The sequence below is a fragment of the Lissotriton vulgaris genome, chromosome 3_2 (assembly GCF_964263255.1).
Source record: "Lissotriton vulgaris chromosome 3_2, aLisVul1.2, whole genome shotgun sequence".
In the NCBI taxonomy this organism is placed as follows: domain Eukaryota; kingdom Metazoa; phylum Chordata; class Amphibia; order Caudata; family Salamandridae; genus Lissotriton; species Lissotriton vulgaris.
The window spans coordinates 209,579,813-209,605,333 of NC_141690.1; the positions used below are offsets into that span (position 1 = coordinate 209,579,813).

At 43.1% G+C, this 25,521-nt stretch overlaps 1 long non-coding RNA gene across 1 annotated transcript in view; it reads left to right on the top strand.

The window, feature by feature from the left end:
* Window positions 1–25,521, top strand: part of LOC147725537 (uncharacterized) — a 406,506-nt gene that overhangs the window by 294,076 nt on the left and 86,909 nt on the right. The window lies entirely within an intron of this gene.

Below are 25,521 nucleotides of genomic sequence, written 5' to 3' on the forward strand. Positions count from 1 at the left end.
GAGATTGCCGAGTTTCGGTCGTCATTGGGCACGGCCATTCTGGCCTATTTCGAGGATAATGTGTGGTCGGCGAGCAGCACACTGGTGGAGTGGGAGGCGCATAAAGTGGCTATAAGTGGGCACTGCCTAGGGTCCATGTGGAACATCCGTTAAAAGTTATCGGTCTCCCTGGCGAAACTGGAGTTGGAGCTCCTCTGCTACGAAGGGGACGGGCGAGCACTCGCGTGCGCTCAGCAAACTGCATACTCGGCACGGGCTGCTTCTGGAGCAGCTGCGCTGTCATAATTACGCGGCACACACAGCTAGGAAGCACGCCAAAGTGGATAGAGCGGGTCGGTTGCTGGCCTGGCTGGTGAAAAGCAAAGGACACCCTGTCCCCATGGGCACGCTGTGCACTGCGGAAGGAGTCATGGTGTACACTCAGAGGGAAATTCATCGAGCCCTGACTGCGCATTATAAGCAGCTCTATCAGACTCGAGGTACAGGGCCTCGACCCAAGCTGAAGGCGTTCTTGGACGCCCTCGTCTTACCAGTGGCAACGGAAGATCATAGGGGCGGACTCAACGCACCACTCACCCTGGAGAAGTGGGTGATGCGATTAGAGGCATGGCGACGGGATATTTCACCCGCGCGGACGCGTCCTGCCCCAGCTGCAGAGAGCTGGATGCAGGACTTCTCCACCTTCTATAGAGCTGTTCCAGGCTGACCTCCTACTCGGGAGCAATAGGCGCGTTACTCCATAGATGCACTGGTCGTACCATACCTCTGGAGTGACCCGAGTATACACTGCATCAATTTAAGAGACCACCCAAAGACAGGGCATCTTCTCGCTTCTTAGACCTGGGGTTAGTGGTAGCCGCGCGTCTCCTAAAGAGGCGTTGGAAGGCGGGTGATCCGCCGACTACGCAGGCGTGGATCTCTTCCCTTCAGGCGTGGCCCCAGGCGCAGGGAGGAAAGAGTGGGTCTCCGGAGGGAGCCAATGGTGGAGCGGTGGGAATGCATGTTGACTGCCTTGCAGCGGGCCCGGGAGACGGGGGTGAAAGAGCAGTGGGGGATTGAGTGGTATTGCTGGAACGGCTGGGGAATGCTGCGTGATGTGTTCCAGTTCAACCAACTAACTGAATGACACCTTAACCTGTGAGGGCACTTGAGCTCCCTGAGTGCATTATACCTTTAAGCGGAGTAGGGGAGAGTGCGGGGAGGTGGGGGGCTGCCCTAGATGTGTGGGGGGGCAGTGGGTATTGGTGTTTTCCTGCAGCTGCATCTGTTTCTAAGTATATTCCGTTCACTGTTTGGTTTCAACTGTTTGATGTACGAAAATGTCAATCTTGTGCGCATACCCGGTGCTGAAAGGATCCATCCTCATTTACGTTGACAAACAGAGACTCAGCGGGTGGACACCTATGGACTTGCCCTGTCCATAGCCCTGGCAGCACATGCTTGGCCAGCGTGGGGTGGGTAACCTTACTATTAATGTGCATACAATTTTGTGCCCCATGATTAGCAGGTACAGAGGCTGCAGTAGTATGCCTGATATACCCTGATGCTGTGCCGTCAGCGAGGGCCAGGGACAAATCTGCTGCAATGTTCTGTTCATCACTGTACTGTTTCTTAAATAAATGCTAATAAAACAGATTTGACAAAAAAAAACAATCATGTTTTGTATTGGTTAACATACATCGATGATGTTTTTATCATATGGCGAGGTAATTAATTAAGTGCATCTAACTTCATTAGGCAGATTAACAATAACACTGCTTACCTAAAGTTTACTTCAAATATAAGTAAGAAGTGCATTGAATTTTTGGACATAAGGGTTTACCAGAATCAAGGGCAATTATCTACCACACTGTTCAGGAAAGACACTGCTGGCAAGCTGACTCTTCATGCCAGCAGTGCTTACCCAAATCACTTGATTTGTAATATTCCGTATGGTGAATTATTCGCGGCTCAGGAGAATATGCAAAAACAATAAAAATTTTGAGCGATGCAAGGAGGAGTCCTTCCAGATATTTAGACAGAGGGGATATAGTGAGGATCCTGAGAGAGGCCATTGAGAAAACTAAGGACCGATTCAGAGAGTCCCTGCTTAATAACAACTCAAATTTGCAAACATCCAAGGACGATAGTGATGCCCCTAGATTGATCACTACCTTTAGCAAGCAAGAAAGAAAGAAAGAAAGAAAGAAAGAAAGAAACGGGCCATCATCAAGCACAATTGGCTGATTGTTCTGACTGATGGGATGATGTCCCCTGGGTTACCACCTCAACCAACTGTTACTTATAAGAATGGAGTGTCTATGCGTACACAGATTGTGAAATCCTGTCCAGAGTTGGCAGTGGCGAAGATGTAGTTACAACCCAAACATGGCTTTACGAAGTGTTCTTCCTGTAGAGCATGCAGGTTTGGGAAGAACACCACACACTATTCGTCACCATTTAGCCCAGAAATATTAGCTATTCAGGGCAACTTTACGTGCAGTCCGGAGTTTGCAGTGTATATTATGATGCGTACCTGCGGACTAAGATATGTGGGCAGCACTAAGGTGCAGGTGCATGTCAGAATAATTCAGCACCTGCAGGCCATCATGAACAATGATTCATCTTATCCGGTGGCTCGCCATTTCAAACAAATACACAATAATGATCTTAATTGTTTGAGGTATTTTGTTGTGGCATCCATTCCCAAATCACGAAGAGGAGGAGACAGAGAAAAAGCTCTGAGACAGATGGAGTCTAAAATGATCTTGGAGCTAGATAGTAAATTCCCGCATGGTTTAAACAATACTGAGGATCTGTACAATTTCTTATAGGGGTCAGTTGGGATTAATTGAATCTATGTCCTATTAGCACTGTTGTTAGTTGACTTTTTTAGATACTATGTGAATCCTGTATCAGTTTGTAAATGAGTATCAATTCCGGCAGCAGCTGTCCTTTTTTTAATTCAGTGCAATCAGAATTGGATTTTATTCAGTTTTCGTTGGATTGGATTATTTTAGGCCCGCTAGTTTTAGACGTATTTATATAAATAACTGTGTATGAAGGGATACGTGTTGCACTAGCACTTTATTATTGTTTGCTATTTTCACATTGAGTAGAACTTTAAACACTTTGCACTTTAAGCAGGTAGGTTAAAGGGTACTTGTGGGATTCATCCCAATCTAGAGCGGAGGAAGGAGTATGCTCAGGGAGGTGTTCCGAAATATCAGCATTTATGCAGGTATGAAGGACAGTCAAAACAATATTATGTAGGGTTTTTGCATTTGCAGAGACTTAATGCTATCATTATCATCTAGGAGTATTTGACTATATATATATATATATATATATATATATATATATATATATATATATATATATATATATATATATATATATATATATATATATATATATATATATATATCTTGATGTACTTACTATTTGGGTGACATTGTACATAAAGCAATTTATATATGGTATTTTATTCTCTTGTATTGTAGATGGACTTTTTAATATGTATTGGAACTGCTTTGTGACTATGAGCAAACCGCCTCCACATAGAAAGAAAGAAAAAAGAAAAAATAACTAAAAGAAAAGACTCTGTAACATTCAAAAGTGGTGATGGTATTTTCACTATGTTTATTATGTGTGTCTCATCACATGGGCTATGCATTTAAAAAGATGGAGGTTTAACCTCAAGATTATGTGATCAAGGGCAAGTGGTGCCCGAAATGCTTAATACGAGGAAAACTAAAATAAATATTTGATTGCCTACATTTCGGGTGTTTGTGGTCCTTTTTCGGCAGAGGCAAGTGTTGTGAGTTGACCGAGGACCTTTGTGTTATATATATTGAGACATTTAGAGACTAAATGATTTTGGAGTTTGACAGTAAATGACCAAATGGGTTAAATAACACTGAAGAGATGCATAATTTCCTCTAATGAGCCCATCTCCCCATGTATAACTCCAAATATTGTTAGACAATCAACACCAATGTCACTCTGTTTCTGGTACCCGTATTGATATTACAATGTGTCAGGTTGTTTTCATGATGCTATCTTAATATATAGGTTCCTTAATATTAAGCACAATATGTAAATCCGTCTATTGCCTGAAAACAACACATTTAGAACTTTAACATTGTGCCTGATGATACCTTTTTGTATATATTTTAACATATATATATATCTTTTTTTTCATTATTTATACTGTTATGATGACTTTTAGAAGGCTATTTATATGATTTTAACAATATTGTCCAAGGGATCTGGGGCATTTTATTGTTATGAATATTGATACGCTTCTTGAATCATACGGTTTGCACTTTATAAAAATGCTTCATTATACAGTCTTGCACAGTTTTTTCACTTTGAACTAGTTGCTGCTTTGTTATTTGCATTATTATAACCATGGAGAATTTAATAGACTTTGTATGAATTCATGCAGTTTTTATAGTTATAAGAAATAAAGTTTTATCATGAAGAAGAAAGTTTGCTTTATGTATTTAAACAGATATCGCAAAAATATGATACATGGCAAGCCACTTATATGCAGATTAAGTGATGTAACTGTTAGCGTTAGTCATACACTGACATATGCTTTTTCATGTTTTTGGATTATCCATTAAAAAACAGATTCTATTTTGATAATGATTGATTTCATGCATAATACACAATATAAAATGTCATGATTTATTTTAAGCCTATTTTTCAGATTTAACTCGTGATATATGTTTTTTACAGTACTAGTTACTTGAAATGAATAACAACATGTATTTCTTCACTCTCTATGGTCACATGTTAGACACATACTGAATGTAGGTGTGCACCTTATAGCATTTAAAAACTAATTATGTTCATGGTGCCCGCACTGTGAACAAGGGCTTTTTGAGCTTGAAACGCGCTGCTGCTGAACTTTTGGGCTAAATAAAACAACATCTTACCTGATCTCCGTTGTCCGTCTCCTTCCCCGCCAGCGTTGCAGTACCTGTTTGCTGGCGGTTGTTGGGTGAGCTTTGTTCGATATATATATATATATATATATATATATATATATATATATATATATATATATATATATATATATATATATATATATCCACACAGCGCAGATTTGCCCAAGCGGAGAGACCACAGGAGGTTTCAGGTTAAGCTCATATTCTTTTAATGTTAGCTTGCCAGCAGACACAGCATCAGTAAAATTACTCCAAGGTTAAGATAGCCAGACGTGTTTCAGGACACCCGTAGTCCTTTCCTCAGTGGCTTGTGGTTGAAGGGAGACAGGAAGCACATTTATTCACGCACAAAGTCAATTAACAAACACCTGCCTGTGAGGGCGCGGCCGTGTGCACAGCCTTCTGGATGTTGAAGTGCGCGATAGTTTTACCAAGTGGGCGTGCTGCATGAGTCCTCTGTATTGCACCAAGTTACACCCACCCACTTGGGAATCAACTTGGTGCAATACAGAGGACTCATGCAGCATATGAGCTTAACCTGAGGCGGGTAATCTCAGGAACCACAGCACCAATCACAACACCCAATACAGGGTTGGAAAGGGCAGTTGCAGCGGAAGGACATAGGCTATGCAGACGCCACCATATACATTTAAAAGGTAAAAGAACCGTGCCAGCAAAGTAGACCCTTGTGGGCGTGTCTGCATTGTGCTGTGGGCATGTGTTGGAGGTGTGACAAACGCTTGGGGCGTGTGGTACGTTCCGCCCTTCATGCCATGTCTCACATCGTGTGCTGTGGGCATGTGCGGGGCGCGGGATTACGGGGGAAAAAAAAGCGAGCGTTGTGCCCAATATTTCATTGTTTTTTCTTCCCAGGTTCTGTACATTCCAGCTCCGGGTGTCCACCCTGCTCCCTTTAAATACCCCTGCACCCCATAATCATAACCCACCATTACTCCTTAAAATACCCCAACACCCTATAAACCCTATAAATATGCCCTGTACTCCAAAACCCAAACCTATCCCTAAACCCTAAAAATACCTCTGTACCACAAAACCCAAACATAGCCCTGAACCCTATAAATACCCCTGTACCTCAAAACCCAAACCTACCCTTGAACCCTAAAAATACCCCTGTACCCCAAAACCCAAACCTAGCCCTGAACCCTAAAAATACCACTGTACCCCAAAACCCAAACCTACCCATGAACCCTAATATACCCCTGTACCCCAAAACCCAAACCTAGCCCTGAACCCTTAAAATACCCCTGTACCCCAACACCCAAACCTACCCCTGAATCCTAAAAATACCCCTGTACCCCTTAACCCAAACCTAGCCCTGAACCATAAAAATAACCCCATACCCCAAAACCCAAACCTACCCCTGAACCCTAAAATACCCCTGTACCCCAAAACCAAAACCTAGCCCTGAACCCTAAAAATACCCCTGTTACCCAGAACCCAAACCTAGCCTGAACCCTTAAAATACCCCTGTTCCCCAAAACCCAAACCTCTCCCTGAACCCTAAAAATACCCCTATACCCCAAAACCCAAACCTAGCCCTGAACCCTAAAAATTCCTCTGTACCCCAAACCCATACCTATCCCTAAACCCTAAAACTACCCCTGTACCCCATAACCCAAAACTATATCTGAACCCTTAAAATACCTAAACACCCCAAAACATATACCCCTATACCCATACTCACCTTATCCAAACATAAAAAAACATGCTTTTCCCATACATGCATTTACAACGAATTTCCTTGTAAATGTATGCGTGGTAAAAGCATATAAAATGTAATGCCATGCGTTATAATGGCATTGCGGAGTCATGGTACTTTCATAATGAAAGTATGCGGAGTGATGGTATGCGGAAAGAAATTTGCCGAATAATGGGTGTTTACCCTCCCCCGGTAAGTACATTGGTGGCAGGGCGGCCCACATCTCCAGCAACATACTCATATTTTTTCACCACCCATTTGAAAAATGCACAGGTCTCTCTCATTGATGGCCAGCACCGACATACACTTTTAGACACATCTCCCCCCACAAGTTCTAGAATTGCGAACTTTAGAGCTGGGGAGCTACGTTCGAATCTCGGCATCAGCTCAACATCCTGTGATTCCAGGCAAATCGCTATGTCTCACAGTGTCTACCACAAATGAATGTGTTCTTCTGTAATGTAAATTGTGCTCATGCCATGTTGTCGAGTTCGCGCTATATAATATTGCAAGGAAAAATAAAGTAGGGAAACTCGAGTTCACACACTACTGAACGCGCACTCTTAAGTGCATCAGCAGTGCACTGTGAATCGGAGCGTTTCACAGGCCTGTCACAGATAAGCAATGCTATCAAAACGAAATCCTACAAAACAATATACTACTGGCCAGCAGCAATTCATACCCGGACAACGTTGGGACGAGCTACTAGTATATATATATATATTAAAGCACAAAAGGATACTCCAGCACATAAGGGCCATCAACACCAATGACTCCGCGTATCCAGTAGCACGCCATTTCAAAGAGTGCCATAACAACAATAGTGCTCGACTGAAATACTATGCCATAGATTGTGCAGGTCCTTTGAGAAGAGGAGGTGACAGGGAGGGGACATTGAGAAAACTAGAGACAAGGTATATATTAGAGATGGACAGCAGATCCCCGGGAGGGCTAAACTCCACGGAAGATTTTTATACCTGCCTCTAAACAGTTAAAATTTCCGATTGATCCCTTTGATTAGCGATTATATCTCAGCTACAACCCTATAGCTTACGGCTTATCTGTGTCATGAAAATTGAAAATGTCCTGGGTAACAATGGGGCTATATACTGTTTCAAAAAATTAAAAGCCCTGATTCTGATGAGCATTGTGGACAACGCAGCTGAATTGCATAGCCTAGGCTTAGGCTATGCGTTACGAATAAATGTATGATTGGTCAATTCATTTTGAAAAAAAGAAGAAAAAAACAATGAGATTCACATATCACTGGTTTACTGTCACTAGTGTTGTAATATCATATGCTCTATGGGTAGAGTAGTCTAATACATTCTACCATAGTATGTAAGGGGGAGGCTGCGATAATGTATTGAAACAGATATTATCTCCTCCCCACTACTGATCAATAGTAATAATAGATTTCCATCAATGTGCAATATATTTATTTGTAATCAGGGAGCATTTTCTACTGTTTTTAGCAATTGCATTCATGCAGTTATAAACGATATTAACAACTATTTTTATCCAGTTTGTATATAGTGATATGTAATTACTGTAAATATATTTACTGTTGTTGGTTTATATATTTTTGTTTATGAAATTCAAATCTTCAGTTGAATAATTTTATTTAATGTTATTTAATGAGCATACAGTAATATGTCTGGATGAAATTGCTTGTACCTTGTTATTTGCACATGAACAGCTATTTTAATGGGGATTACCCCGCGATTTCCGAAAGTAGCTGAGCAGGATATTGTCTATGTTCATTACTTTTGTAAATAGCATGTGACTATTTTCAACCAATCACAATTTAAATTTAATGGCACTTGCACTTTAAATTCTGACTTTCCTCTACATGCGTCATGTGACCAAGGCCTCTGTGAAGGCCGAAACGTTATGCTGAGGTGCGCCTTCCACTTGATTGAATAAATCACTGCTCACCTGCACTTGGGTCTCCTTCTCTTCTTCTGCGCCGCTGGTATCCGAAAATTGGGCTCCTGGCGAGAGAAAGCTGAGATCGTGTTTATATATATATATATATCTATATATATATATACACACACACACGCACATATATATATTCCAGTTCCCGCAAAGTAGATTTGACCAGCACTCTTGTTACTTTAAATCTATTTATTGGCGAAAAAAAGATAACAAAACAAATGCGTTTCTGTAAAGTCGGTCTTTGTCAATGTCGGCGGCCCCATTGTCATGGTGACCTTTAAACACATGATTCTTACATTGATTAAAAAACTGACAAATTAGTACTATAAATTGATGGGCTCCATCTTAGAACATGTTATGGGACACAGTTTTTACACTCTCATAAACTGAATTACTCGTCCAGATACATAGTCTATTCAGCAGTTCATCTCGTGAATACAATCAAAATCAGAGAGAGTAAATTAAATTGAATTCAAGGTCATCCTCTGTACACTATTTCCATTATATACATTTGACTGCAATATTGCTATGTACATATTTACACAGTAATTAATATGGGGACTGTTCAGTTTATTACGTTACTTCTGCTCAATGCAATTCCTTATTATATACAGATGGACCTAGGCACTTAATATCGCCCCTAATTGGCTATAAATGGCTATTATTATCAAAATTGATAAGCTCAGTCTGTGGAGGGTAGTTAATCTTTCACTCCCTTCTCTTAATATTTACCATATTGTACAGTGTTGTTTTACCGCCCTGAATGGGCCTACAGTTGTTACACAGGATGTCCGTTATCTCCAGTCCCATCAATAAGTTCTCGATTGGCCCAACTAATTGGATGGAGCAGTTACGTCCCTAGATGTACAGCCAGTTCCTCTCCATTATTCAGGCCTCCTGGAAATTTTCATTGGAGCTCTATAATGAATCTATATTCGAGCCTCCTGAGTCTCTTCTCTATGTCCCCTCCTCTAACATCTCTGGGGACATGGTCTAGGTAGTGAAACTGCAGCAGCGATCTATCCCTCATATGGTGGCTGGCAAAGGCAGCGCCACTAGATAGTTTGTGCCATTGCTGGCGATGGCCCTTTAATGTTCCAGAACACTCATTTTCACCTGGTTAATGGTGCTCCCCCGTATCTGAGGTTGCACAGGCAAGTCAGACAGCACACAACATATGTGGTACTACATGTCATAAACTTTGTAATCTTCCTCGCTGTTTTCATCCCAGGCACCTCATATGCCATAACCCTCTTTCTGGTGGCACATGCCCTGACTTCCCACAGGGAAAGGAGCCCCATAGATCGCCTAAACCTCATTGTTGCTTCACTGCCCCCAAGTGACATTCTACTAGGTGATCTTTGATGAACATCGATCTTCTGAAAGTGTTACCTGGTCTTTCGTGTAGATCTTTCCAGAGGATCACATTCAATTTGACAATGGTCTAGTACCTGTACATGATTGCCCTTACCCCACTGGCCACATTCGAATATGGGGTAATCATTCTAAATTTGTTGGTCTCTACACTCTTTTTATTTTTGCTTGCCCCCTGTATGAGGTCAGTCCTTTTCATTGTGATTGCCTTCAGGTGAGCGGCCTGTAGTGTTTTCTTTGAGTAACCTCTCACTCTAAAGCGACCGAAGCTCTGAGTTGCCGCTTCTAAGCAGTCTTCTGGCCTGCAGCTGTTCCTCTTAAACCTCAAGAGCTCCCCATAAGAGAGATGCTCTGGATCAGATTGCGCTGGTGACTACTCGTTCCTTGAAGGACCGAGTTACCCACTGACTCTTTTCTATATAATGCTGTATGCAGTCTGTTGGCACTTACAAAGAATCTTAGATCCAAGAAGGTTACTTGTGAGGTGCTCCCTTCCCCAGTGAACTCCAGATTGAGATTATTCTCATTAAGGCTGGAGACATACTGCTTGGCTGATTCCATCGACCCTCTCCAAATTATGAAGAGGTCGTCGGTGTAACGCCTCCAACTCACAACAAGATCCACCAATTCTTTTGCCGTTTCGGCTCAGGCCACCTGCTTCTCCCACCAGCCAATGAAAAGATTTGCATAACTGGGGGCAAAGCAGGTGCCAGTTGCTGTGCCCTGTATCTGTCTGAACCGCTGGTTCTGGAAAAGAAAGATGTTATTATTTAAACAAAAAGAAATAAACTTTTCCAGCATTCTGCTGTGTTCCAGGAACTTAAGGCCCCCCCGCTTAGAAAGAATATTATTGCTTCCAGCCCATATGTGTGCCTTATGCTGGTAAACAGACTGGACACGTCTAGATTGACCATCACAAAACCCGCTTCCCATTCAATACCCTCTATCTGTCTCAAAAAATCATTGGTATCCCGCATATACGAGGATAGCTGTCATACAAAGGGGAATAGGAAGTGGGACACATATCTAGACATGTTCTCTGTTAAGCCTCCTATCAAGGAGACTATAGTGCGTCCTGGTGGTCTAGTGGCACTTTCATGGATCTTCGGTAGATAGTAAACTGTTGGGATCCTTAGGTACTTGTTTTGTAGGAACTGGTACTCTTCTGTAGATAAAATCCCATTCTGAAACCACTTCACTATCATACTATTTATATGTGTATGTGCAGGAAACAGAGGCTCAAGCTCAGGAAACAGTGGCAGGGGCAGGAGAGCCAAGAAATGGTCCCAGCAATAAGCGATTCTGACAACACAGTCATCAACCTATCTGACACTGTTCTATCCATTGCAGAAAAGCAGCTGTTGTCGCTTGGCCTATCCTTTTTTCCCACTAACGCTTCAAATATACACAGAGAAGAGTGGATGTCTTTAAGTTCATCTCAAGTTTCAGAAACATTTCCAATTGAAAAATGCAACAGAATCTGCATCTAACATTGGGCAATCTATAGGATTTTCTTCCACCTTCAAGGTTCAGACAGCAACAGGCTCAGGTCAATACATTCTTTGGCCAATGATGATATGAGTATGTTTAATTCCACTAAATATGAACTGCGGGAAATTGGTATTGCTTGTAGCAGTCTTTCAAACAGCCCCTTTCATCCACCTTCAACCTTCATTCCTATCATGCCTAAAGACGCTATTGATGTTTTTAGTGAATGTGTTATTGTGGATTTTAAAAAACTGAATAGAACTGTCTTGCAGAAAGTTAGACAAAGAAGACATTTAGATATAAAATACTCCAACCTCATTCACAAATTGCAAGGAAATGCCAATTTGATCATTAATAAGGCGGAGAAGGGGGGCAATATAGTGCTGCTGCCAAAAGCCCTCTACACCGAAGAAGCCTCACCCCACACTCAAATGATGGGGCCTACTATTGAAAAGCTACCTTTAATGAACTTAGGCAAGTAAAGGATACTGTGTTCGGAGGAGGGGCTTAGCGGGCATCCGAGATGGCCGCGTGAGCACAGGGCTCCCGAGACCCTCGCCACCCTTTGCACATATCCTGGAAGATATCCTGATTCTGTATGTGGGTTATTGGAGATGAACTTCTTCTGACATTTCTGCTCTTTTAAAAATGTAATTTGGACTTCGGGAACCGCAGTTACGTTGATCTGAACTTTTGAGGCCCACCCTGTGACGAAGCCAGGGGCTCGACCAGCCAAGACGCCGGGAAGTAGTTGAACAACAACGGCTTGAGGGACTTCCCCCCAACAGCCTCGCACTAACTTTCAGTTTCGGTTTTGGGTCCTGGCACTATCAGATCGCAAGACGGTTCCAGTCTGCCGAGGCCCAGCCCGGCTCTGCCTCTCCATTGTGTGCCGGCGGTTGTGAGTGCTTTTGTATTGAGCTACGTTGTCACCCTTGCCACTTGTGCCCACTTTTGAAGACTCTGGTGGTCTGCTCGTGAATGGCCATTTTCACCAGGTCTCGCGGGCCCCTTTGGGGCGCACTTTCCAAGATGGCTAACAGAGCTGACAATGAGAAGCGGAAAACCAAGACGCCTCTACGCGGGGGACCGATCCAAACTAATGTCATGGGCCGCTATACCCATCCTAAGGGGTCCCCCGATGGTACCAGTCGCACTCTGGAAGATGCCAAGGAATACCCGGCTGCGTCGGCCGACTTGACTCTCCAGGACGTCATGGGATCCATTGCCAAAATGAAAGCTTCCATTGGCCAGCAATATGGAGCTCTCGCTCTTAAAATCGACACGGTAGCCATCGATGTTACCCTTAGCAGAGCTGACTTGTCCAAGACCAATGAAAGGGTCAAGTCGCTAGATTTAAATACCTCTAGCCTCACGACCGACGTGTCAGACATACAGACTGAAATTGGTAATCTGCGAGCCTCCAACAACCTCATGGCTCACCGACTGGAAGACTTTGAAAACAGGGCTCGGCGCAATAACATACGCATTATTGGTGTCCCTGAAACCCCCGAAAATCCCGCAACGGATCTCCTTGTTGAAGACATCGTCCTAAATCACCTCGCCCCCACAGGTCTGGGCAAATTCTTCGCTGTGGAGCGTGCCCATCGAGTGACGGGTGGGAAACCGAGGCCGGGTGCCCCTCCGAGGCCTATCATTGCCAGGCTTTTTCATTTCAGAGACAGAGATGCTATCCTGCAGACCTCGAGGGTGAGCGGCCCTGTAAAGTTTGAAAGCACAACAGTGAGCCTCTACCCGGACTTCACCCAGCTTGTTCAAAGGCAAAGGATGGGATTTCAGGGAGTGAAGCGAAGACTGCGAGACGTGGGCCTGAAATATGCGATGCTATTCCCAACTAGGCTTCGTGTCGATTACGAGGACCGGACGTTTTTCTTTGACCGCCCTGAAAGTGTTAGTGACTGGCTGGATGCTCTTCCTACGCAGAACGATCGAATTGAGCACACTGATGGTGCTGAGGGTGGTGTGCTGGAGCAAGAGTGACACTGTGGTTCCCGACTTCCGAACATTTGACTTACTATACAGCTGGGTTCGATGAGTCTACTACTATTGTGTTTCACTGATGTATGCCCGAGGGTGGCGGGGGGGGATGAGTCTCTTTCTTCCTCTGGGTTTCTTTTCGTAGACTAGTTTAATGTTAGGGCGACAGGCACACTGCAAGTTGGGGTGGCTTTTGAGTCTAACGCAGGGCTGCAGGGTGGGGGATGTCGTAACGGGTTCAAGTTGGAGGGATGGAGGGGGGTTTGTGTGTTTGTTATTTTCTCTCAAGGCAACATATTGTTTTCTTCTTTGAACTGGTCATTGTGTTCTCTGTGAGGTGGATTCTGCATTCCTTCCCGGGATGGGGGGTAGTGGGTTTAGGCTAACGTCGTGGAATGTCAATGGTTTGGGTGATAGGATAAAACGGGGGGTGGTGCTACAGTTCTTGCGAAGCTTTTCCCCGATGTCGTTCTCCTACAGGAAACACATTTGATTGGGAACATGTGTCACGCTATGAACACGCGGGGTTATCGTCTTGTTGCACACTCGGGATTTACTGCTGGTTCTAGGGGTGTGGGCATCCTTGTCCGGTCCTCTCTCCCTTTGGAAATAGATGATGTTATCCTTGACGACAGGGGGCGCTATGCCGCTCTCACTGGCAGATGGGAGGGAAGGACTGTTTCACTGATCAGCGTATATGTCCCGCCGGGTCTACAGACCTCTACTTTTGCCGATATTGGGCGTGTTATGCTGGGCCTTCCTGACGGTATCCTGGTGATGGGTGGAGACTTCAATTCGGTTGTCTCTGGCAGCGTAGATCGTCACCCCCCCAGAGATCTTACTAAGTCGCAATCATGGCTGAGTCTGGTAGACTGTTGGAGGTTGATGCACCCTGAGCAGATACAATACATTTTCCATTCTGGCGCCCACGGCAGTCTCTCCAGACTTGACTATGTTCTGATGCCGGCGGCGCAATCCTCCTGTGTTAGAGAAATTCGACACCTTGTCCGGGGTAAAACAAAAAAGGATACTGTGTTCAAGGACCTGACCCAGTGGAAACGCATGGACCTGTTGACCAAGAATGAATTCTGCTTCTTAAAGAACGAATATGCAATAACACCAGTATTATATTTTATATCCAAGGTCCATAAGAATGTAACACCAGTGCCAGGGAGACCTATACTATCAGCTCAAAAAAGTCTTTTAGAACCCATGTCCAAGCATGTTGATTATTTTTTATATGAGTTTGTTGAGCATCTCCTTTCTTTTATCAGAGACACTGTTCATTTTTTATCAAAACTTCAGACGCTAAAATGGAAGACAATTGTCTCTTGATAGTAATGGATATTTGTTCATTGAATACAAGCATCCATCATTCTGATGGCATTGAAGCAGTGCAATACTATTTGGATATTCACAGCATTCATCTGTATGAACATGACATCATAATCTTACAAATGATTGAGATTTGCCTCACAAACAACTACTTTATGTTTAATAAGGAGGTTCACCAGCAGTTAGGAGGGGTGGGGATGGGGGCATGCTTCCCTTCCAGCAATGCATGTTTACACGTTGGCTGGTGGGAGGAGCATGTCCTCAGGACCCTCCACAAAGCCATATTTGATGTTCAACTCAACTGGTGGAGATTTATAGATGATGTCTGTTTAATTTGGAGAGGATCTATGGAATCTGCCAGACACTTTGTTGAGACCATAAACAACAACATGCTTAATTTGAAATGTACTGCTTACATAAGCAAAGAGATTGTGCAGTTCTTAGATGTAGAGTTATACATTGAGAGCAACTCCATCCATACTAAACTTCATAGAAAAAGGACTGTTGGAAATTCTGTGCTCCATGCGAGCAGTTCCCACCCCAACCATTTAATCTGGAATACCCCCTATGGGGTGTTTTTAAGAATCCAGCAAACATGCAGTTCTGAGGCTGATTTAAATAACTGTCAGTTAGAAGCTTTCCAGCGATATTAGTGTCCAGGGCTATAAAACTAAAGATTTGAAAGCTGCATTAAGAAGAGCCAACAGTCACAGTGCCAAGCTGCAATTACCACTAGCACACTCCCTGTTCAGACAACCATCGCCGAGCATACTTCTGAACCTAATAACCCAGTTATACTAATTACAACTTACAGTCGACAAGAGAGACAAGTACGAAAGATTCTTTATAAAAACTGGCCCATAGTATTGTCTGACAGTACTATGTCACAAAAATTGCCAGAGCCTCCTTCTTTAACCTTTAGCTGAGCACCCTCAATGAGAAATAAGCTTGTTAAGACTAGTCCAGAGGTGATTGTCTCCAGCACTTGGTTGTCTGCACGGTCAGGATTTTTTAGGTGCAGTTCCTGCCGAGCATATAAATTTGACAAGAACCCCACTGAGTACACTACTGCTTTTGATTCCAAACCCATAAAGATCCAGGGTCATTTTACCTGCAGGACTGATTTTGCAGTCTACATATTGGAATGCACATGCCATCTACAATATGTTGGGAGTACACAACTTCAAGTTTGTAATAGTATACTCCAACATTTACGTGTAGTAGTCAACTCAGATCCCAACTATCCAGTGGCTCGACATCTCTCAAATTAGTTTATAACAATAATCTCAATGATTTGATGTATTATGTCATAGGTTCAGTGTCTAAATCTATCAGAAGTGGCAATCGAGAAAAGAGGTTACGGCAGCTAGAATCAGAATTTATCATGCTGCTCGACACTAAGATGCCTAATGGTCTTAACAGAGGGGAAGATCTGCATAATTTTTTATAGAATGGGTTCTTAGTGTCTACATTTAATGCTGTGCGCCTGATTTGAAGGTGGCTTTTTAACTCTGTTTTTACTTGGCTTTAACCGTTTTCACCTAATTTTACCTGGTTTTGAGAGGGTTTCTAGACTGGTTTTAGCTCCTTGAATCATATGTACTGTATACTGTGGAGGCTTTTCAGCAATCGATGATGACATCTATTGGTTTTGCACTAGTCATATGTTTACTGTGCACTTTATTTCTATATGAATGTCTATTGTGCAATATGGGTAAATTGTTTCTATTTACGATTGGGCATTCTGAAATCAGTCATATGTTTACATATGTTTACAGTGCACTTGCAATTTATATTTATATGAATTGGGAATGTCTTTGGCTGTTTTAAGTTTATTATTGAAAAACAAATATGACTTATTGTTGATATTGTGCACACACTTTGCAAATTTTTGCACATGTGCTTTATTTTTTAGCACTTTGTCCATCTCATAGCAATAGCGATGTTATTACTTAGAGGGGGTTGTTCCTTGTATTATACATAAAATTTAACAACGCTTGGTCCTGAAGATCACACTTATATTTTACTTAGTAAAAGTGCTCATTATATATCTATATTTCTAATATGACTGAATGTGATTAAATTATGGAATTTTGACTAGTGTTTCTGTCCTTTTTCCATGTTTGTAGCAGACCCTAGGCTTTAACACTCCCTTATAGAAGTGGCGCCCATATAGTATGTTGGTTATTTCTATTGCTGAAAGGGTGTGGTTATATTGTTAACTCAACTCGTTGTGACACTATATAATGGTTTTAACTGGTCCACCCCATCATGTGATCGAGACAGTGGAAAGGCGGTCGAAATGCGTTAGGCTGGGCACTTGCTGTCTTATTTTTTTAATGCATATATTTCTGCAATAAAAGCGCTGCACTGGAACTCTACGTTGTGGTCCGCATTTGTTTGTTGCTGTGGATATGGCAAACAAGGACTGTGGCTATGTTATACACATCTATATATATATTGCTCCTATATAGCTAGTTGTATTAACTATATTTCGCACACCCGCAATCCACTGCTGATGATGTCACATATTACATCATTCATGACATGGTCAGTGACATCACTGATGACATCACTGATGACATCTCAAATGACATCACTGATGACATCATCTATGTGACTGCAAGACCTGACTTTTTGCTCTTGGATCTTTGTTGGATTACCATGGCTACAAGGACATCCAGCAGTGATGATGACAGAGAGACATTTATTGATGAAGAGGTTCCTCCACCCGGGGTAAAAGAACAGTTCATATGGAAGTTTTTTTCCATTCCAAAAGATTTAAAAAAAGTAAATGCTCCAAAGGTGGAGTGCCGGATTTGTCATACAGTCCTCTCACGGGGTGACCCCACCAAAAAATATTAATTTGGGAACTCCACCATGATTCGCCACGTCGAGAGGAGGCACCCCCAGAACTTTGCCCTGGAGAGTGTCAGAGCTCTGGCACAAGAGGCTCCCAGGGATGGTGCCTCTACTTCAACCTGAGGACCAACTACATCGGTGAGGGGGCGACCAGAAGAGCTGATCCCTAACATTCAGCCTGCATTTAATGAAGCCGTAATTAAATGCAAAAAATGTGATCAGCTACTTTGTTATGGGGAACAAAGTGTTATGCTCATGGTTCGAGCAATAGACAACCACCGCTGCCAACCCCAGTCCTAATATTGATTATGTTTTTTTTTGCTCCTGTTGAGCAGTTTCCTATTCCCTGTTTTTGTTTCTGTTGAAAAGAAAGGAAAAAATAAGAAAAAAAAGTTCTTTTCAGAACTACCTCCAATTCTCATCAAAGAGCTGTATTATTAAAAAAATGAAAAAGAGTAACTGAAGTGGAGTGCAATAAGAGCAGAGAGGAAAATGAGTGAGAAAGCAAAGAAAGGGATGAGAGGGGTAGGGAAGTGAAGTAGGGGGACTGAAAGAAGGTGAGTGTGGGGAACGAGAGTGAGGAGAAGGAGAGTGAACATGGGGAATGTGGATAAGTGAAGAAAATGTAGTAAAAGAACGGTGGTGTGGAAGGGTAAGAAAAGAGCAGTGATTTTTAGGAAAGAGTGGAGATACAGACTGGATAAAGACAATTGAGTGTGAGACAAGGTGAGTAAGGCAGTGAAGAAACAGAGAAAGTGAAAGAAAAAGCTAGAGTAGAAGACTGAAGGCCACATTTAGGATGCCATGCATCACTTTTATGCCGCCGGTGCGTCACTTTTTGTGACGTACCAGTGGTGTAAAAAATACACCTTGTTGAGTCATATTTACAAAGTGACGCATCTAGGTAGATGCGCACTGTTTAGAACGTTGACAGACACCCGACAGCCAATCAGCTTTCCTCTCGCGCACTCCCGTAGCGCGTCGGGTGCGCTCCCCTGTACGGGCACCGGAGAACGCTCGGAGCACGCCTATAGATATATATGTGTTTTTGAAGCTAATTTTCAAACAAACCACTGGAGTAATTTCAACCAAATATAGCAAAGGCACAGTACCAGTCCCTACAATTTTGCCAAGTTTGGCGTAATTCCATTCAGCGGTTCGGGCTGTAGACTTGTTAGACCGTCCTATGAAAATGAACATGGGGAAAACACGTTTTGGGACCCCCCTTGTTTCTCAGCTCCTACTTCACAAATCCCCCCGAAACTTCCAGGAAAGGAGCAGAGCGGAGCTGGCCAAAATTCTGGAAAATTACACACAAATTCCTCAACCGGCGCCAGAGTTATTACCAATAGAATGTTGCGGATTTCCTATGGTAGCCAATCCTAACTATAACTACCTATATATATATATATTTCAGCTCCAAAGTCTACTTCGGCAATGCAGACAGGCGTGGTTAATATGCAGCTAAGTCCATATAAGTATCAAAGCTCCGGTTCAATCAATCAATCAATCAATCAATGACACTTATAGAGCGCGCTACATACCCGTAGGGTCTCAAGGCGCTGGGGGGGAGAGGGGGGTGCCGCTACTGCTCGAACAGCCAGGTCTTCAGCTTCTTCCGGAAGGAGAGGTGGTCTTGGGTCAGGCGCAGGTCGGACGGGAGGGAGTTCCAGGTCTTGGCGGCCAGGTAGGAGAAGGACCTTCCTCCTGAAGTCGCTCTTCGGATGCGGGGGACGGTGGCAAGGGCGTGGTTGGCTGATCGGAGGTGGCGTTTGGGAGCGTAGAAGTTGATCCGGCTGTTGAGGTAGCTCGGGCCTTGGTCGTGTAGGGCTTTGTGTGCGTGGGTGAGGAGGCGGAAGGTGATTCTTTTGTTGACGGGGAGCCAGTGAAGGTCTCTCAGCTGTCCGGAGATGAGGCTGGTACGTGGGATGTCGAGGATGAGTCTGGCTGAGGCGTTCTGGATCCGCTGGAGTCTCTTCTGGAGCTTGGCGGTGGTACCGGCGTAGAGGGCGTTGCCGTAGTCCAGTCGGCTGGTGACGAGGGCCTGGGTGACGGTCTTCCTGGTCTCGGTGGGGATCCACCAGAAGATCTTCCGTAGCATGCGTAGGATGTTGAAGCACGCCGAGGAGACGCTGTTGACTTGCCTGGACATGGAGAGGGAGGAGTCCAGGATGAAGCCCAGGTTGTGTGCGTGGTCTGTTGGTTTGGGTGCGGTGCCCAGGGCGGGAGGCCACCAGGAGTCGTCCCAGGCGGAGGGTGAAGAGCCCAGGATGAGGACCTCCGTCTTGTCAGAGTTCAGTTTCAGGCGGCTGGTCGTCATCCATTCGGCTACCTCTTTCATCCCTTCGTGCAGGTTGGCTCTGGCGGAGGCGGGGTCGTTGGTCAGGGAGAGGATCAGCTGGGTGTCGTCGGCGTAGGATTCCAATGCCACGTAGTCCTTATTGTGTCCACGGCTGCTGTGTTAGGAGAGAGATGTGTAACAGCAATTTTGGATTGATCTGACAAAAGCTCTCCTTCTCCCTATGCGTTTCGAACTTCACATTCTTGATCACAGTAGTTTAACATAGTCCTTTGTCTATGATCACTTATATACTCAGTATCCACGTTAGCCCATTATCAGGCATTGTAGTGCTGGTAGTTCATACCTTCAATTAACTTTATTGTATAAATTCTTTCAGCATACAAAATAGATATAGCAGCATTTATGACATTTGGGAACCGTTATTTGTGGCAGTCATAATTCAATTTGTTATTATAACACATATATGGCCATAATATAGTCTCTTGTTATTTTTAAAATGTAAAGTGGAGAAGTGTGGTTCAACAGTTAGAGGCGGCAGACCCAGAGGTCGGCCCAGGACCAGGGTTCAATTCCCGATGCAGCCGGGTGCAGGACCAATGTCAGCGGGCCCGATAAATCTTGCCTCGGTGCCACTCTAACCATGGGGTCCCATGCTGCAACTCTGGGCAATAGCTTGCTTAGTCTCCACTCTGGCCCCATCACCACGGGGGATGCCTGGCTGCACCTTGGGGATGCCCAGTAAAGGGACCATCTCACAGGGAAAGCCAGGATGGGTTCCCCAGTGGTACAGCGCTGGGACGCTCCAGGGTAACCACACGCTCTATAAATCCAACATTCATTCTATTCAAGGCGCAGCCCCTTCAATCATATTGAGCGGTGTTTGTCGCAACACTTCTAATGGCGTCACAGTTTTGAACAATGATCTGCGATGCATCGCACTGTGTAAGTAAGCATCACTCTCGACTAAGTGCCCTTATGCTATCAATTGCCATTACAACCAGACTATGGCACTTGGATGAATCTGCTAGATCTGTTTTGGACTAAGTGTCCAATTATAAAGATCTAAGCACAATGTTAAAATTGTGACACTTGAATAAATTCTCCTGGATCCATTCGGACTAAGATCTGAGTATGCATTGATAATTTTATAAGTTTGTGCCCCCCTCCCCTAACAGTTAGTCTTTGTTCATAGATGTTGTTAAAGAAATTTTTTTTGTGCATAAAAGAAATGAGAACTACCAATACATTTCCTAACAATATTCCCTAGGCTCAAGTTTCTTTTTCAGTTATGTTTAGATCAGTTGATCATAATGTCCAAATAATATTGTTTTGAATTATCCAAATCAAAATTGTCAATGTCATGGGAGAACCTCCATTTGATTTCTTATAGATGAACATTCATCTCCTCATCCCCATTCAGACCTACAGAGATCTTTGTTTTGAACCTGATGATCAGTTTAGATTCAAGGCGTCTTAGCTTGAGTATTTTATTGCCACCCCTCTCATGTGCTAGAATTTTAGCCAGACTCGAGTATTTCATGTTTAGCCATGTTTTGCCTGTATGGGTACCCATATGTTTAGCAATTGCAAACGACATATCATGGTTAAAGGTGGCCCGGACATACTCAAGTATTCTTTTCTTGAGTGGACAGAAGGTGCTGCCAATATATATCTCTTTCCACAGAAACACTCAATTAGATATACCACATATGAAGTGTCACATTTGATGGTCTCCTTGATTTAAAATTGACGTCCTTTAGGATCGCTGATGCCTCTTAAGTTGTGTCCTATCTTACAGGCCTTACAAGTCAATCATTTTACAAATCCTTTTTGTCTGGTTTGTGACCATGTCTCTTGTTTCTTCATTTCAAAGTAGCTGTTTACTAATTTGTAAAACAAAGATGGTGCCTTTCTGTATGATATGAGGGGATGGTCCCCTACTAGGTAGCCGATATCAGGGGCTTTTTTCAGTTAATTCCAGTACTTCATTATGGTCTGTTTGATTTGAAAGCTTTCTTTGCTGTATGTCAGAATTAGTATCGGTATGCTGTCTGATATATCAACTGTTTTCTTATTCACCAGTTTCCTGTTGTCTATAAGTGTCTCGAGTTTTAAGGCTTGCCTTTTGTTGACCCTGTTGAATGTCTCTGTATTTATATCCTATGGAGAAAACAGTATTTTGTTTCCTCAAATTTGGTTTCATATCCTTTGGTTCTTTTTGAGGGATTGAGGATGAAAGCTTGAACCGTGCAATACACTGTTGGTAGCAGTCTTTTTTTTCATAGACTTTTGTGTGTATTTTGTTTGATTTAATATACACATTGGTATCCAGGAAATCGATCTCTTTACGGTTTATATTGTGAGTGAATTTTAATCCCACCTCGTAAAGAGGTGGGCTTAAAATTCACTCACAATGTAGACTGTAAAGTGGTGTAAAAAGGGGAGTGGCCTTGGCTCACCTCTCTGCAACGCAGCTCTGTGGCGCTTACTGGAGGTACCTGGTGGGCTAGTTGGCCACTAGGGAACCTTACGATTCAAGGGGAATTAATCCCCCAAATTAAATCCCGCCAGGTGGCGCGTTTGCACAGTGGTGAAGGAAGTGGGCAGGCCTGATGTGACATGTGTGTACTTATCCAGCCACTCTGCCAAAACCCAAGTACTTATAAATTCACCATGTACTCTCCTTGCAGTACTATATTCATCCAGTCATTACCCATGCACTCATGCAATGACCCATGCACTAATGCATGCACTGCTACAATACCCTAAGTTTGGCGTAATTCCATTCAGCGGTTCGGGCTGTAGACTTGTTAGACCGTCCTATGAAAATGAACATGGGGAAAACACGTTTTGGGACCCCCCTTGTTTCTCAGCTCCTACTTCACAAATCCCCCCGAAACTTCCAGGAAAGGAGCAGAGCGGAGCTGGCCAAAATTCTGGAAAATTACACACAAATTCCTCAACCGGCGCCAGAGTTATTACCAATAGAATGTTGCGGATTTCCTATGGTAGCCAATCCTTACTATAACTACCTATATATATATATATTTCAGCTCCAAAGTCTACTTCGGCAATGCAGACAGGCGTGGTTAATATGCAGCTAAGTCCATATAAGTATCAAAGCTCCGGTTCCAATGCCACGTAGTCCTTATTGTGTCCACGGCTGCTGTGTTAGGAGAGAGATGTGTAACAGCAATTTTGGATTGATTTGACAAAAGCTCTCCTTCTCCCTACGCGTTTCGAACTTCACATTCTTGATCACGGTAGTTTAACATAGTCCTTTGTCTATGATCACTTATATACTCAGTATCCACGTTAGCCCATTATCAGGCATTGTAGTGCTGGTAGTTCATACCTTCAATTAACTTTATTGTATAAATTCTTTCAGCATACAAAATAGATATAGCAGCATTTATGACATTTGGGAACCGTTATTTGTGGCAGTCATAATTCAATTTGTTATTATAACACATATATGGCCATAATATAGTCTCTTGTTATTTTTAAAATGTAAAGTGGAGAAGTGTGGTTCAACAGTTAGAGGCGGCAGACCCAGAGGTCGGCCCAGGACCAGGGTTCAATTCCCGATGCAGCCGGGTGCAGGACCAATGTCAGCGGGCCCGATAAATCTTGCCTCGGTGCCACTCTAACCATGGGGTCCCATGCTGCAACTCTGGGCAATAGCTTGCTTAGTCTCCACTCTGGCCCCATCACCACGGGGGATGCCTGGCTGCACCTTGGGGATGCCCAGTAAAGGGACCATCTCACAGGGAAAGCCAGGATGGGTTCCCTAGTGGTACAGCGCTGGGACGCTCCAGGGTAACCACACGCTCTATAAATCCAACATTCATTCATTCAAGGCGCAGCCCCTTCAATCATATTGAGCGGTGTTTGTCGCAACACTTCTAATGGCGTCACAGTTTTGAACAATGATCTGCGATGCATCGCACTGTGTAAGTAAGCATCACTCTCGACTAAGTGCCCTTATGCTATCAATTGCCATTACAACCAGACTATGGCACTTGGATGAATCTGCTAGGTCTGTTTTGGACTAAGTGTCCAATTATAAAGATCTAAGTACAATGTTAAAATTGTGACACTTGAATAAATTCTCCTGGATCAATTCGGACTAAGATCTGAGTATGCATTGATAATTTTATAAGTTTGTGCCCCCCTCCCCTAACAGTTAGTCTTTGTTCATAGATGTTGTTAAAGAAATTTTTTTTGTGCATAAAAGAAATGAGAACTACCAATACATTTCCTAACAATATTCCCTAGACTCAAGTTTCTTTTTCAGTTATGTTTAGATCAGTTGATCATAATGTCCAAATAATATTGTTTTGAATTATCCAAATCAAAATTGTCAATGTCATGGGAGAACCTCCATTTGATTTCTTATAGATGAACATTCATCTCCTCATCCCCATTCAGACCTACAGAGATCTTTGTTTTGAACCTGATGATCAGTTTAGATTCAAGGCGTCTTAGCTTGAGTAATTTATTGCCACCCCTCTCATGTGCTAGAATTTTAGCCAGACTCGAGTATTTCATGTTTAGCCATGTTTTGCCTGTATGGGTACCCATATGTTTAGCAATTGCAAACGACATATCATGGTTAAAGGTGGCCCGGACATACTCAAGTATTCTTTTCTTGAGTGGACAGAAGGTGCTGCCAATATATATCTCTTTCCACAGAAACACTCAATTAGATATACCACATATGAAGTGTCACATTTGATGGTCTCCTTGATTTAAAATTGACGTCCTTTAGGATCGCTGATGCCTCTTAAGTTGTGTCCTATCTTACAGGCCTTACAAGTCAATCATTTTACAAATCCTTTTTGTCTGGTTTGTGACCGTGTCTCTTGTTTCTTCATTTCAAAGTGGCTGTTTACTAATTTGTAAAACAAAGATGGTGCCTTTCTGTATGATATGAGGGGATGGTCCCCTACTAGGTAGCCGATATCAGGGGCTTTTTTCAGTTAATTCCAGTACTTCATTAGGGTCTGTTTGATTTGAAAGCTTTCTTTGCTGTATGTCAGAATTAGTATCGGTATGCTGTCTGATATATCAACTGTTTTCTTATTCACCAGTTTCCTGTTGTCTATAAGTGTCTCGAGTTTTAAGGCTTGCCTTTTGTTGACCCTGTTGAATGTCTCTGTATTTATATCCTATGGAGAAAACAGTATTTTGTTTCCTCAAATTTGGTTTCATATCCTTTGGTTCTTTTTGAGGGATTGAGGATGAAAGCTTGAACCGTGCAATACACTGTTGGTAGCAGTCTTTTTTTTCATAGACTGTTGTGTGTATTTTGTTTGATTTAATATACACATTGGTATCCAGGAAATCGATCTCTTTACGGTTTATATTGTGAGTGAATTTTAATCCCACCTCGTAAAGAGGTGGGCTTAAAATTCACTCACAATGTAGACTGTAAAGTGGTGTAAAAAGGGGAGTGGCCTTGGCTCACCTCTCTGCAACGCAGCTCTGTGGCGCTTACTGGAGGTACCTGGTGGGCTAGTTGGCCACTAGGGAACCTTACGATTCAAGGGGAATTAATCCCC